Source organism: Amblyomma maculatum, chromosome 7 (genome assembly GCF_055883805.1).
Source record: "Amblyomma maculatum isolate TAMU_Amacu chromosome 7, ASM5588380v1, whole genome shotgun sequence".
NCBI lineage: Eukaryota > Metazoa > Arthropoda > Arachnida > Ixodida > Ixodidae > Amblyomma > Amblyomma maculatum.
In genome coordinates, this window is record NC_139350.1 from 53694615 (window position 1) to 53710392 (window position 15778).

The 15778-nt window shown below is 45.1% G+C and overlaps 1 protein-coding gene across 3 annotated transcripts in view; it reads right to left on the reverse strand.

The window, feature by feature from the left end:
* The window catches only part of LOC146183221 (uncharacterized), a 235550-nt gene extending 225257 nt beyond the window's left edge, over positions 1–10293 (reverse strand). For 2 of the 3 annotated variants that reach the window (XM_084609090.1, XM_084609089.1), the window contains exon 1: positions 10136–10292. The gene's annotated coding sequence lies outside the window, so the exon portion shown is untranslated. Of the gene's footprint in view, positions 1–10135 lie in introns of all 3 variants that reach the window. The other variant, XM_084609091.1, reaches the window with a different exon arrangement.
* Between the last annotated feature and the right edge of the window lie 5485 nt (positions 10294–15778).

Below are 15778 nucleotides of genomic sequence, written 5' to 3' on the forward strand. Positions count from 1 at the left end.
CTCTAGTTATTCCATTAGAATTCATCGCCAGAAAACAGAAATATGTATTCAAAGGCTCACTCCAGACGGAAAATTACGCGTCGTTCGGTCGAGAGCGCACTTGTGCGCCGGTTGGGTGCCCCAAACGACAGACAAGAAGCTTCACAAAGCGCTACACAAAAATTCGCTGGCACACTCTTGCACTGAGCTCTATGAGGGGAGGGGGGGGGGGTGTCGATTTTGCATTCGCTAAAACGTTTTACTTACGGACGCTACAGCCTTGCCAAACAGTGGAGGGAATCAGCGAAAGTGTGAGCTCGCGCTCTCGTAGTAAAGCAAGCCATTGCGGATCCTTGAGCGAAAACCGAGGCGCGGTGTTCTTTGCTTTCCTTCATTGCACCGGTAAAGTTGCAGGAACCGTTTCACACATCAATAAATGGGGCAATGAAAATCGATTGCGGGACCTGCTTTCATGACACTGCAGAGCCGCACGACGCAACTTCTCTAATCTATCTGGAGATAATACAGTGGGCGAATATTAAATGAAGAATTGGACGCAGTAGATGCACTGGAGAATGTTAGACGAGCCTGCAGTAGCAGAAAATTGACAAAAACATCGCATCGACTCCGGCTGAATGCTATGCAAGGGACTAGAATACGGTGACGAAAAACAGGAAACCAGGAGGAAATAGGCACATGCTCTCAGCACCCACTAAACTCGATACAACATACAGGGAAAAAATAGGCAGACAAGAAAAAGCAAGCCAGTAGGAGAAAATCACTAATGTATATAAAGAAAAAAGCTGACATCAACCGTCACCCCCAAAAGGCCTTTTTCCAGGCCAGTCTGGTGTGCACGTCGCTCTGCTGTTTTATTTGGCACAGGCCTCGCGATATCGCTGCAGGAGTATTAGTGTCGGACAGAACACTTGGCAATGTATGGAATGTAACCAAACTGCAGCAAATCTGCCCCATAAGTGCAGCTAACAGGGCGGAAACTGACGTTCTTGAAGCAGTCAGAACTTGAGATCTCGAGTTTGACTTCCAGTTCGCCGATGGCATATACCCATAAGAACGGAACGTTACAAACCAACAATAAAGGATTGCTATGAGCCCATGATATAGGAGCGATCCAGGCGAAGTACATCACACGTATTTGCGCAGGCGTTGGTAAATAAAAAATGCCTTGGATAAATAGGCGGTGTACAAAAGACTGTGCAAACGACAACACCGGAAGCTCACCTGAACCGCCCTTGCCTTCAAAATTTTTTTAGAGACTGCCTAATCGCTAGCGCACCCAACAACGCACACGAGCGATGGAAAATAACTACTGATTTTTTTTTCTGCCCACAGATTTGGGAAGAACAGAAGGAACGCTTTTAGGGACATCGTTTGTAATTGTGAGGCAACTGCAGGACATCCTGAGGTATGCAGTCGATCGCACGTGACTAAAGCGCTCGCGCGGTGTCGTGGAAAAGGAATAAAGCGAAACTTTATAATGCTTACTGGATTTAACAAATAATAGTTGCACTCGCGGGAAGCCCGACAGACCTGTTAACAGCGCAGGCACAAGCTGCTTGCCAAATGAAAGGAGTTCTCGAAACTATTTCACTTCATTTGCTCCACAGCAGACCGTTTGGCGCTATAGACGAGAGTGGTCGATTTTGTAAGGCTATGTACTTGCCAATAAGATTAATGTAATCTTCGAATTCAAAGCAAAATTTTGCTTCTGAAACTTTTCCAGTGTTCACAACGTGAAGCTAATGCTTTGATAGGAAATAAATAGGGTTGTGCTTTGACATTTCACAGCCAAAATCTAAAGGCTTCCTTTGAGAATGTTGGCAGATTTATTTAATGTTAGGGTGCAGTTTTATTATACGCGTAAAAGAAAACCTTGAAAAACACTTTTCTAGAATTTGATAAAAAAGTTTTGGGAATGTATAGACGGCCGAATCGTTCTGCCCCGATACCAGCGGAACTCAGTTGTTGCTGATAATTTTAGACAAATTAACCGAACTTTGAGCGTCCAGCTTGCGCACTTGTCCCGTTCTCGAAGATTCCACGAGCGTCAACATCTCCCGAACGTCCTCGACAGAGTGAAAAACCAATGATATACGTGCAGAATTTCTAAACAGTGCTGCAGGCTTAGCGCTAGCAAATGCCAAATAGGCTTTACTGCTTCCACTTCCTACTCCTATTGCCGCCTGTTTATCCCTGATCTGTCTGCATCTCCGCCAGGTGCCGTTAAGGTGCCCGATATGCATGCGCCAATTCCTGCTGCCAGGAGTCCACCTTCTTTCTTCGTTTTTGTTACGCTGCTAGACCCTGCGCGTGCTCTCCGCAGCGTAGTGAGGTCAATGCCAACACCTGAAGATATTCTTACACCTTTGTACGTTTTCTAGTGGTGATGCTACTAGATTGTTAGTGTTTCGGTGGGTTTTCCTTGAGGTTTGTATGATAGTGTCTAGCACGTATTAAGTGAGCATTAGAGATTCCAGTAACACTGCAAGAAATTTTAAGAAAGCTAAACGGTACAAACCTCTACGCAAATCGGAAAAAAAACACATGATATGTCCCCTTGAACCCCGATGAGAACGGACAGTTATCTTCTTGAGGGCAGCAATCTTCAGGAACAGTACTAAGACCTTGCCACACCGGCAGTCTAGGTGTCCATTGACTCAACTATCATGGAAATTTTCGAGGGCCATTGAAAATTGGCTCGTGCTCCGGTACTTGACGTAAGGTATTCTAGTGGAAATTCAGAAGAAATGGACATGGGCAGGACATGTAGTGCGAAGAGAGGATAACCGATGGTCGCTGAGGGTAACAAACTGGATTCCAAGGGAAGGAAAGCGTAGCAGGGGGCGGCAGAAAGTTAGGTGGGCGGATGAGGTTAAGAAGTTCGCAGGGGTCAAGTGGATGCAGCTAGCACAGAAAAGGGTTAAGTGGAGAAATATGGGAGAGGCCTTCACCCTGCAGTGGGTATAATCAGGCTGATGATGATGATGAATAAGCAGCCAAGTTAAACTATATTAAACCACTCATAATGCAGCAATAATTAAAAAAAAGATCTCAGAGAATTGAGCAAGTGGTATTTTTATGTCGGAGTTTCTCCGAAAAGAAGGTTATTCTGGTTTTCAGGTTTTTTATTGTCAGAAATGTATTGCCCAAATTAGTATGGTTTATTCTGATACAATTTACTGTATCTACTGTAATTTACTGTAAATTACTGTATATATATATATATATATATATATATATATATATATATATATATTGTGAGCACTGTGTGGCGCTTCATCTTCCACACGGCTGAACGTGCTGCTTCATCTTCATCCTGCTCCCTCTTGTAGATACCCATCGTCATCGCGGATGTGTTTGGCTGCAGTGTGCGACCAAGGCTTCAGGTCTGCAATAAAGCCTGATCTCCCAAGTCCGACCTACGCGTTACCTTACACGTGGTGGAGGTGCCCCTTGATTTCCCCGCTGCTTCGTCACCTGCATCCACCTGGAGCTTCGTTCTGGCCACCGTTTGACCCCGACCACCATCGTCATGACTCAAGAGGGCCACTCCGCTATTCCGGCCTCTACCAACTCGACTCCAGCTCCCCTTGCCACTTGGACCGTCAGTAGCCGTCAGCGCGACCCGCAGATGTTCGCCGGTCTCCGCGGCGACGACGCTGATGACTGGCTCGACAGCTACGACCGGGTCAGTGCTTTCAACCGGTGGGACGATTCTTTTAAACTAATTAATGTGTCCTTTTATTTGACCGATGTGGCCAAAACGTGGTTCCTAAATCATGAATCGACGATTCCGGACTGGGCTACCTTTAAACAAAAGTTACGCCAGATTTTCTGCGCTCCTACTGTTCGCACGGAGTCCGCCAAGAAGAAGCTAGAAGCCCGACTTCAGCGGTCCAATGAGTCACCTATATATATATATATATATATATATATATATATATATATATATATATATATATATATATATATATATATATATATATATATATATATATATATATATATACGTATGGTTTATTCTAATACACATTGTTTAGTATGCGACTGAAAGTATTTGTACAACACACGAAACAAATGGGAGCACTCGCGCGAACAAGCAAACAGAAGTCGCTGCCGCGACTGTTTCAGGACACGCGCGTTGTGCTGTCTCTTTCGTCATGTCTGAGCCCTCACCTGTTGTAGGCTGTTAAATAGAGCATTCTGTTTAAATTTCGCATTGATTTCGTGCAGCGGGCGACGATGGGTATAACGCTATACGCTCTTCATTTTTTGAAGCATTCACTTTTCGCTGTCGGGGCACTGAAAAATCAGAAACAGTCTTTGTTTCGTTTATGACTACTATCACTGCAACGCGTCTTGAGCTCTTCTCTTTCTCTCTGTCGCCGCCAAGTAGCGCAAATGATTAAGATGCCCAGTGGAACCAAAATGCCGTCTCTCTGTACACGTTTGATGCTCTTCCCAACTGCAATTTTGACTGTTCAGCGAAGTTATTAACCCCAAAATATATTGCATACTGTTCCATTAAAGCTAGTTAGCGTTCATTTAACATATAGCCAGTGCAAGGCTGCCTTACAATTTCAAAGGTCGTTGAGAATGCAAAAGAAATTAGCGACTGAAACTCTGACCAAGTTTATTCTCATAGAGTTCAGCGGTCACTGAGGGCCTCATGTGGAACTGGCAATCCCCATATGGTAGGAATTTCAACTTAAACTTCCTAAATCCAGTTTTCTTCGACATGACTTTTAAATGCAAGGCAACTGTGGAATATTGTAAGGCGCTGTTGGAACATATTGATGGGAATGACCGAATCTTGGAATGAACTGAAAAATCTTGATTTTAACGTTTGTACTCCGCTCGCTTGGGGTATAGGTAAGACTGCCTTAAAAAAGAAAATGCAATAGATAACAGAAACTAGAAGCATCCTGAGGGGTGATATGTTGATATATTGACTGTTATAAGTGAAATCGTCCGATAAGTAGAGGGTGCGATGGTTTACCGTCTGAGCGGAGAGATAAATGAACAAAAAAATGGATACGCCGACCTCTAAAATGATATTTGATGTTGACGTTTCGGTACTCAGAAAGAGGGGGGGGGGGGGGGGGATGTTTTTTTGGAATCTCATGATATGGCGAAAATTGTAGCCGTATGGCTGCGCTTGGGTGGATGCAATGAGTAATTACTCCCTTATTATAAATCTACTCCACTTTGGGGGATTCCCCTAAATATTTGACCATGGCGAAAATTGTATACATATTCATAAATTACTTCGCGTTGAAAATATGCGCTTGTCCGGAATTTCTCGGTATGGTTCTGCCACATTGCAAGCGGAATGCGAAGATTGCGATGCAAGCCACATGATCTAAATATAAACTGATGCCATTTTCAAGGGTTCTGCACCTTGGCCTTACAAAATTGTGACTTTCAAAAGTGCGTGGCACATTTCTAATGCTCCCTTAACTGTGCTCGTCCGTATACTACATCTTCTTAGTTTTGTCGTTTTGGCACAATTGAAGTGAAGTGCCCTAATGAATAGGATTTTGGTTTGCCGGGTTTAACGTCCAAAAACAACTGAGGCTATGAGGGACGCCGTGGAAATTTCGACCACCTGGGTTTTTTTAACGTGCATTGAATCGCACGGCACGCGGGCGGCTTGCTTTTTGCCTCCATCGAAACCCGCATCATTGGGCATAACAGCAGAGCGCGCTAACCCCTACACCACCGCGGTGAGGTGCTCCAATGAATATCCCGAGAACCTTCATGAACGCAGTGACATCGACCGGGGTATGAAAGTGCGTAATTTCAGTATTAAGGCTGCCCAAAAAGTGTCGTAGATGCCGAGATTAATTACAAATAATTTTTAGACTATTCGCAAGCTATTGTAGACAGTGACAACCCGGCAATGCGAGTCCTCTTCTTCTTGTTTGTGGGCGCCGACATATAGAGTTAATCGCTATCTTTGAAAGGGGTTCCCAACAAACTTCAATGATCTCCGAAAGGTTAATGCCATATTCGCACACTTCCTTGGATCTCGAATGAACGGGCAAGACCGTTGGCCCATTAACCGCATTGACACGATGAACACGGGCATTTGCTTTTGTTCGAGCCGACATGAGGCAGCAGGAACGCAACCGCACCCTAATCGCTTCATGTCGTTCCACGGTAATTTACTTGCGGGGCTCCGGCCTGTGCTGCAGAGGCATGGTGCAATTAAAGTGGTTAGAGCGCCCGTCTCGGCTGTGGGAGGTGGTTAGTTCGACACCCACCGGCAAAAATGGGTACAAGCGTCCCCCGGCCTGGCGCTCGGCTTTTCCAGGGGTGTGCGTTTGGGAGAAGCTCCGTAAACCCCGCTGCGCCCCTCCTCCGCAGTGGGCCCAAACCCAGTTTCGAACCTCGCAGCCTGCAAAGGTGGTTCTGTTTGTCTTGCAAAGGTACTTCCTTTGACCCTCACCTGAAGTGCTTCCTTAGAGCCTCAGCTGCAGCAGGACTGCTGCAGTTTTGAACCCCGTGAAACACGGTAACTCGAACCACCTTTGCAGGCTGAAGTGTTCGAAACTATTTTGCCCCAGAAGGAGCGCAGCGGGGTTTGCGGACCCTCTTCCAAGCGCACACCCCTGTGAGAGCCGGGCGCCAGACCGGGGGACGCTTGTACCCATTTTTACCGGTGGGTGTCCGGCGGCGGGTTTCAAACGAACCACGGCCTTTGCAGGCCATGGTTGTTCGAAACTAAGCCCCCGAGGGAGCACAGCAGGTTTAGCAGAGCCTCTTGATGACCTGCTTTGGTTAGCAGCACTGTGGAGCAAGAGGAGCATTGAGGATGCTAACATTGGGCCCTCTATTTTATAATAAACGAGTATCCTTATTAAGGTGATAAGTATCTGAAATGGGGACATTTTTTCAAAGCTCGCTGCCACTTTTCCTTTTAAAATTTTTGCGTTTAAGGAGCACTAGAGAAAATGCTCTTCAGTATTTGCACTTAATAAAAACCACTTGGATGGCCCATCCAGGGTATGCTGATGGCTTGTCCTCCGCAAAGAACGCAGTTATAGTTGAGAAAATTATACCTAAATGTTTTGCCGATACTCGACTGACGCTTGCAGTTTACACCGAAAATAGGCCTGCAATCGCTGTTTCGAAAGGAATGGCGATGTAGCGTAGCCGCAAGGGTCTACGGTCATAAAAAAGAGACTTTATCGACGCACCATTGTTACTTGCGAAAGCAGCCGGTGAGGGCGACACCTGCACACTATTTAGCCTATTACAGCTCATGGAAGCTCTGCTTTCTGCGAACGTAGCGTCTATAATATGAGAACCGGCCGTCACAACAAAGAATCTGTTCATCCTCAGAGTGTGCTTAAAAATATATAAAAATCTGTGTAATTGATCAGTGTTCATAAATTAGATGAATTACAAACGTACTGAGCTGCTCAAAACGAGTGGTTTGCACTAGTACTGTACTAGTTGCACCTTCGTAGAACAAGCTTCGTTGATTGTTAGGTGGCCTTTGCTTAGAAGAAATACGGTAAATGCTTTTTCCGTATAAGAGACGGCTGTTTTGATGGGAGAACGCTTCGCATGAAAATGGTTAGTCTAAAGAATTGTTTTCTTCCACCCTGTTGCGCCTCCTCGCGCTTCCAGGAAAGTAGAAACTGATTTTGGAGTAAGCTAAGACAGCATGCATCGGAAAAACAAAGCCACTTCTTTTACTGCAGCTATGTCATTCGTCGACGTCACCATCACCGCCAGCCTGACTGCATCAAATGCAGGGCAAATGAATCTCCCATGCATGTCCATGCAATTATTCCGGAACGTTCAGTCTAGCGCCTTCGAAAACTGCGAAGTTGGCTTCTCTGATACCAACGCGAAACGCGCGTTTAAGCACGGAAGTGTTAAAATACTATTTGAGGTAAACCAGGGGCACGATGCAAACACTGCCGTTGTCTAACACCGGAGCTCCAAGCTTAATGACAGCTTCATATGTGCACAGCATTGTTGGAGCTGAGTTTGCTGCAGTAGCCGATTGAGCTCTTTTTTTGTGCGTGTGATTGTCTAGCGACAATTTCTAAAAAGCCTGTCTTTTCATCCGAGCTATGCCGGCGCACTTGATATTGATATCGAAGCGTGGCTCTTCTCCTAACAAGCATAGCAGAAATGGCACTCTGTCCTGTTGTCACTCAGGTATAACTTGTAAAAAAACGCGTCCAGGTTACAGGAGCGCTATAGTAAACGAGGCACAGTATATAGTGTAACGAATACAGACTCTATAGTCACCAAGTGGGCTACATAAACATATGACCCGTTGGGTTTCATTACCCTATACGCTGCACTGGCAAAGGCACAGTAGTTGGCCCAAGTCCAGCTTTCTGGGACATCATTTTTAATCACGATGCAACTGCGTGGTATAGTAAGATACTGCAACACAGGTGCTAGTTATGATCATGTTGATCAGAATGGTCTAAGCTTACGATGCATAACCAAAATTAGCTACCACTGAGTTAGAACTGAAATAAAAAAAAACATGTGGATTGCGTTCTTCGCAATAATAGCGAGGCAAGTGCAGAATATTGTTAAATATTGTTTTCAACATATTGATAGAAATAGGCGGATCTTCAGACACGCAGCGAAATCGTGGTTTTGAAGTTTCTCCCGCGCTCACGGCAAGCAGTTCAGGGATTCATGGAAAATGAATGGTGCGCTTTTTTCACAATGAAAAGCCAGAAGCTACAAGCTTCCTGATAGAGGATCTGCGAGTATAGGGAACATGCAAAAAATAAATAAAAAAAACAATACCAGAATTTCTTCTAAATTTTTGAGTGTGTTCGTTTCAGTGAAAAATGAAGTTCTATAAATAAACTTCCCTTGACACAGAACGCATAAAAAGACTAGGCAGACCATACAAGAACACTAGCGAAGTTAGTGTTCACTGTGGCAACGAACTAGCTGTCATATAAGGACGTTGGCTAACTACCGTTGCTCTACGACTTCAGCTACCTGCTAGCGAAAATGTTTTCCCGCTAGCTAAATCAGGTTTGGAGAATAGCCAGCTAGGCCAACCATTTGGTGGCTATGACCGCTTGTTTCCCTCCGGGCACGGCTAGCGACCCGAAGCTCTAGAGACAAGTTTTAGGAAGTAAATGAATTGTGTCGGCAAAGTTTGTTTTACGAGGCTGAAGCTAGAATTCAGGAAGCTCGTTTTACAGACAGGGACAGAGAGGTATCTCACGCACCTAGCTGACCGTAAAGTGGCTTGGTTTGGTTCATAGGGTCTACCGTCCCAAAGCTGCGCATGGCTGTGAGGGACGACGTATAGTGGAGGACTTTAACATGGTGACCATTTGAGCTAATTGGTGCGAATATAACATACCGAACCAGGGAAAGACACAGAAATACAAGAAGTACACGGGACATAGTATTTCCCTGGTTCACTATGTCGTAGTGGATTACTGCGGAAATTTCAACCACTTGGGGATTTTTAGCTTGCACGGACGACGCTTGGCAGTAAAGTGTTTGCGTAAAAGTGCTATCGAACTGCTTACTAACAGAAAAGGCTTTGGATACAGTGACGACGACTGGGGCATGCATTGGAGGGCTGTACGCTAAAATGATTCTAACACTGCAACTGTAAGCAGATATTCAGGAAGACTGCGAAAATAATGAATGAATCGAAAAAATATACACTTTGCCGAAAAGCACGAAGTGAGGCTAAAACCCCCGTGGCGTGTATTGCAACGCTGTCATCAATCACACTGTTGGCACTGTTCATGCCAGTTACTCGTGTCACTTGCTTGTGACATTTTCTTGCTTGTAACACGCGGCTTCAAACGGCAGCACAATGAATCGGTAACTGACACGGCAACAGCCAGCAAGATTGGTGAGCCAAAACAACGTGCGACTGACACGATCTGGTTGTAGAGGTTCTATCCAAGTTTCAGGCTGCATGCCGGCAGCGCCTATGCGCGCGCTCAGGATACGCGCCGGAAACGGGGCAGTTCGCCGGAGGTCTGCGAATGAAATACGAAGCAGCGCTCGCATTGTCCACGAAACGAAACAAGCCCACAGTGATGGATGCCGTCCGGGCTGTTGGCTTATTCCGTCGCACACCCTCGCACCCGAGAGAGAAGAAAACCGAGCTCACCGGAGCCGCCGTCCCAGTCCAGGAAACTCTGCTTTGCCGCCCGTGCCGCTCGAAGCCCGCCGAGCGAGTGGCGACCGGTGATTGTTCGCGGGTCTCGTAGGCGGCGCCTTCGAGGTGCGCCCCCTCTCGGCAGTGCTCAGTGGCCGCCTCTGGCGACCGGCCCGAGAGCTGGGTGTCCCCTGGTACTTTTCTGCCTCATCACCGCCGAATGGCTTCTGAGCGGACGTCCTGGCTGGGCACCAAACCGGGGATGATGGGGAACTCACTGCTCCTAATGCTCGTCTCGTTCACTGTCGAGTATGGCGTAATTTTATCCTCAGTTCATCAGGCAAGGAATGAGTGTCTATACCGAAAGTATAAATGAAAAAAAAAAAAAAAAGATGGAGGTCAGGAAGCTAGTTCGTCCCAGAGGCCTAGCTTTAAGATATAGATCACCTCGCTAAATTTGGAGCATTGGCTTTGAAGAAATTCACACACGCGCTGCGACTGCAGACACGTGTTGCTTGATCTCACGTCATTGAAACTGTTGCTTTAATCGTGAATTGGTCTTATTTTTTTGTGTAAAAAGGAAAGAGAAAACATAAATCGAACCATGGTGTATTAACAACTTTAACTGCATCGGCCCTCGTTGTGAAATAATAGAATGCCTTCAGTCATGCCTTGAAAAAGTGTCGCATGCATACACGTACAAGGAGCAGCTGAGCCGCAGGCAACACTTGTTTTTTATTGCATACTCAGGGACCGCACGCACAATATAAGAAGTGAATGTTTGAGCGTTTACATATTTGAGTTTGCATATTTGCATGTATATATATTTGCATTATAAAAGATATGGCCTTGCGGTCGATGCAAGTGGATTGCACGGAATTAAAGGTCGGCACCATGTGCTTAATAGAGCTTATTACTAGGCTATGACATAGTAAACATTAGGTAACTAAATGTTTTATTTCTTCATTTCGAGAAAGAAATTGAAGCGTCAACTTAGTTAAAAGCTTGTTGATTTGGCTATCCAGCATTAGATATTTATGATATGTTATTGTTAGTCATCGTTCGCATTTCGTATGCATAAAATACAGACGCCTTTTTGTGAAATTGATGATCTAGAAGAAGATAAAAAAGTTATGTGACAATATCATGTGCAGGAAAGCAATTTTGTAGACAAGCAGTGCAGGGACAGCCCTCTTAAACAGTGTTCAAATGAGCATTTTCGGGTCATACTCAGAATGTAATTTCTGACGCAGGAAATAAGCAAACTTCTGGTCTCACCCTCGACGCTGACAGCTTTCAATTGTCAGTATGGTGTTACCGCTTACGATTGAAAACAAAAAGAGAAAAAGTAAATTAGTTCAAGCTGTGATCGGTATGTTCTATCACAGATATAATGCGCGCCTTGCTGTACAGTGCATCAGCGCAGGCCGCATCAACGTATGTCCCGCATATTTTAAAGTAAACAAAAATGCAAACGTCAAAAAATCCCCCAGTATTATTAGTCAGGCATGCTAATTGTCTGCAGGTATCCCCGCCGATTTCGGGACTTGTATCTGTTTATCACCTTTATGAACACGCCTTTTCTCATTGTGGTCCTAAGTCCATCTTCCTTCACTCTCCTTCGGCTTTGGGTCCCCTCTTTCTGCACCGACCAAAGCAGGTGGTTGACATCTGTGCCAGCTACCAGAGCTGAAACATTTCTAGCATGTCATGTGTCCGGTGCCAAGACAATTCCATTGGCACATTACCTGCGGGGTAAGGGTCACCGTAATAGATTTCCAGTCTGGCAAAATTATGAGGGGTTGGAAATCGTACGAGACACTCAGCGAAAGTGTAGTTGCACACAAAATGTCTTTTATAATTGGAAGGACAAGGAGGGAAGGCGATAGATGGAAAGGCTGGAGTGGGTTATTTCCATTTTCACTGCAAGTTGTGTGGTATTATCCCCTTTTACCTGGTCACAGTTATAGGTGTCCTCTTATGTTCAACGTATCTTGCTTCGTTTTGTCATTGTGTTATATAAAGCCGTATAGTACCCGAATTACACTTAGTGCCTTTTAATTTTTTTCCCTGTTGTTTTATGACAACTAAGAAGTCTCGGTAAATGTGGGCTTCTAAAATACACCCTACGCGCCATATCGGAAAGCGCACAGTTCTGTTAGAAGTTTCATCATCATCATCATCAGTTTGACTATACCCACTGCAGGGCGAAGGCCTCTCTCATATTTCTCCAATTAACCCGGTTCTGTGCTAGCTGCATCCACTTGACCCCTGCGCACTTCTTAACCTCATCCGCCCACCTAACTTTCTGCCGCCCCCTACTACACTCTCCTTCCCTTGGAATCCAGTTTGTTACCCTAAGCGACCATCGGTTATCCTCTTTTCGCACTACATGTCCTGCCCATGTCCATACCTTCTTCTCAATTTCCGCTAGAATGTCGGTAACTTGAGTTATTTCTCTGACCCACTCTGCACGCTTCCTAGCTCTTAATGTTACCCCTACCACTTTTCGTTCCATAGCCCTCTGGGTTGTCCTCAACTTAAGTAGAACCCTCTTGGTTAGCCTCCACGTTTCAGCCCCATAGGTGAGCACAGGTAAGATGCAACTGTTGTATCATCATCATCATATACCCTTAAAGGCCCCGGGTGGGATATTACATAGGGGGGGGGGGGGAGTTAACACATAAAAAATAACAATTGTTCATGGTCTAAACATAGGTACAAAAAGTCGAAATGCTCAAATACAACAATTCAATACAACAGTATACTTTCCTCTTGAGCGATACCGCTAAGCTGCTAGTCATAATCTGCGAGTGCTTGTCAAATGCGCTCCATCCCAATCTTTTTCTCCTTTTTATTTCCGTTGGAAGTTTAAAGTGCTAAAATGAAAACGATACAGCGAAAGTGGATCCGGGTTGTCCAACGCTTATTTTCGTGCTATATGAGAGGAGTGCAGTTATGGGCATTTAAATATTACTTCCTTCATAATATGTGAGGCATACCCTGTGTTTTGTTTTCTAGAAAGTTTCCCTCTATGCATGGAGTATCCAGAAGTCTTTGGCAAAATTTATGGGTCCGAACAACGTATACTAAACGTGCCGTTCCTTTAGGCGAAACGGAGAGCTTGCTACGAGTATACAGGTATAAAATGCTCGACTCCATAATGCTGGAGAAACGCTGTAAAAAACTTTTAACAAGAATTTTTCAATGAGTACATGGTCTAGTTTTTTGTAGCCAGATGCTGAAAACTTAGACCAACGAGAGTAATGACAATTTAATATCTACAAAAAAGGTGTACTGTAAACGAATATGAATTTATAGCATTTAGTCATTTTCACTACAGCGTAGTGTTCATTTTAGTTTCCAGACTCAAAGCTGTTGTTGCGGTACAGAGACGTACAGGTGCGGACATAATTAAACGGGGCACGCCTTTCCGTTCATATTAAAATCACACCTTCTACACTGGAGATAAGAAAACAATATTTGTCCTAGTGAAAAGGCCCTGGCGTCTAGTACCGGATCGTACATACCACGGCTGCCAATTTCAATTATGCAACGAAAAAAGCGCACTCCGTTTACTTTTGTCCGCAAAGGTACGTACCTCTCACCGAACAACCATTTAGCGAACGGTTGTTACCGCTTCATCCAGTAAATTAAGTGCACTGTGGCGCCAGCTACATACAAAAGCGAGAAGCACTTCATTGGTGGTGGGATATAAGTGTTGCTTTTTATAGAAGTTAGTACTGGATATATCTTAAAATGTTATAAAACACGACGAACACTTCAGGAATAAAAAAATAAGAAATGCACTTTACTCAATGAAGGCAGTGACATTGCACCCAGATACCATCACGTCGTTAGCTACATAGAATGGCAAAGCTTCATCGTAAGGTGGTAGTTCGGTTGGCTTTGTACATTTTTCAATGCCAGATTAAAATTATAAATGATTTTTTATTTCATAGTGGAGTGCTCAGTCTCTACAATATGAAGCTAGATTTTCTTGTTTCCACCATAATCTCATGACGAAAGGGTGGTCAGTACTCGATTCCTTTAATAGAGCCCTGCTAATTCCCACTTTTGTGGGAACTATTTCTTCCGTTCTCAACTACAAATCACTGTAGTCCCTGTGTGAGCTTAGTGTGTCAGTGCTGTAGTATGCAAGTTTTAGCACTCATCTTTTATGGCCAAAGCATGAGGGATACATTAACGGTCATACCATTTATCACCCATCTTTATGAAGGTGTTTTAGCCACCTTGTTTGTGTTTTTGTCGTTTTCTAAGTAGTCATTGCCATCTATTTCGAATTCAAGGTCCTCTGAACTTTGTTGTTGATGGTGTCACCTCGTTTCGTTTGGCTGAAGCTGGCAATATTTGCGACAGCTGCCGTGACAACCGGCTCGTTCTCACATTCAGGATACCTAAGATACATGGGTAAGGGGGGGGGGGGGGTGAGATCTCATTTCTGGTCCCGCCAGAAAGACGCTAGCCTTGCATCGAGGCTTGTGCCATACATCTTAACTGCAATGAGTAGCCGTTGTTGTTTGGTGGGACGTTCCATGGTATAGTCGGAGAAAACTCCTTCAAAACAAAATAGGTTGAACAATCCTCGTATCAAGTTTCATGAGCGTTAGCCATTGGCCGCAGTCACTGCTGCCGCTTTATAACCTTAGCTCGCTTCCGCGCATACTTTCGTTGTTCGATAGTCTCGGCAACCTGTCTGTCGTTGCTGCGGTCTGTCTTTAGCGAGTTAGCGTATGTGTATGGCGTGGTGAAATGAAGGAGCGGCGTAGATGTAACTCCATGAATACGACGATATTCAATGCACAGCGCCAGAGTGCTTTGCAGTTTTACGCAAGGCGTGATCAGCTGCAGCAATAGAATAGTGCTCTAGTACCTGAGCCCAGCGATGGAGACGACGATGTTTGCGGCACAGTAGGAGATGAAGACTACGATATGTTTGCTACGCAGCGCGAGATGAAACAACAACAAAGAGTGCACGCTACACTGACACGCTTACTGACAAGCTAAAGCTTGCAATTCATAGCGAACGCCGAGGACTACTCACAAAAGGTGTTTGTTGCACGAAAATGCCCGTCCACATACTGCTACACCCACACTGCTGAAACGATCCGGAAGCTGTATATTTAAGTATTGGTTCATTCGTAGTCCTGATTTTGCCCCTTCTGATCCCCATTTGTTTGGTCCACTCAAAGAGGCATTAAGGGACCGTCGATTCACCTCGGCTGAGGAAGTTAAAGACGTGTGCGCGCGCTGCTCACTTTTCAGGCGAGACCCTTCCTTTCTGAGGGCATCAGGATGCTTATGCAAGAATAGACAAAGATAGACAAAGTGCGGTTAAAAACAAAGGGACCGCATTAAAAAATTATTTCATGTTCAGATTCCTATTTATATTGAAATAAAATTTATACCAACACTGCGGATAATTTTTACTCCCCCTCATAGTATGAGGAGATTACGCCAGCATTACGGCAGCGTGAGTGTCACAGACGACTTCATGAGTGCGCACGCGGCGGGGGGGGGGGGGGGGGGGGGGGGTCTCCTCTCCTGGCATCAGGAACTCGACGCGCGGAGACGAAACGCCGCGGCCGCCCCTTTCGGCTTTGAGACGAAGCCTCGCGGGAGCTTATCCCGCCA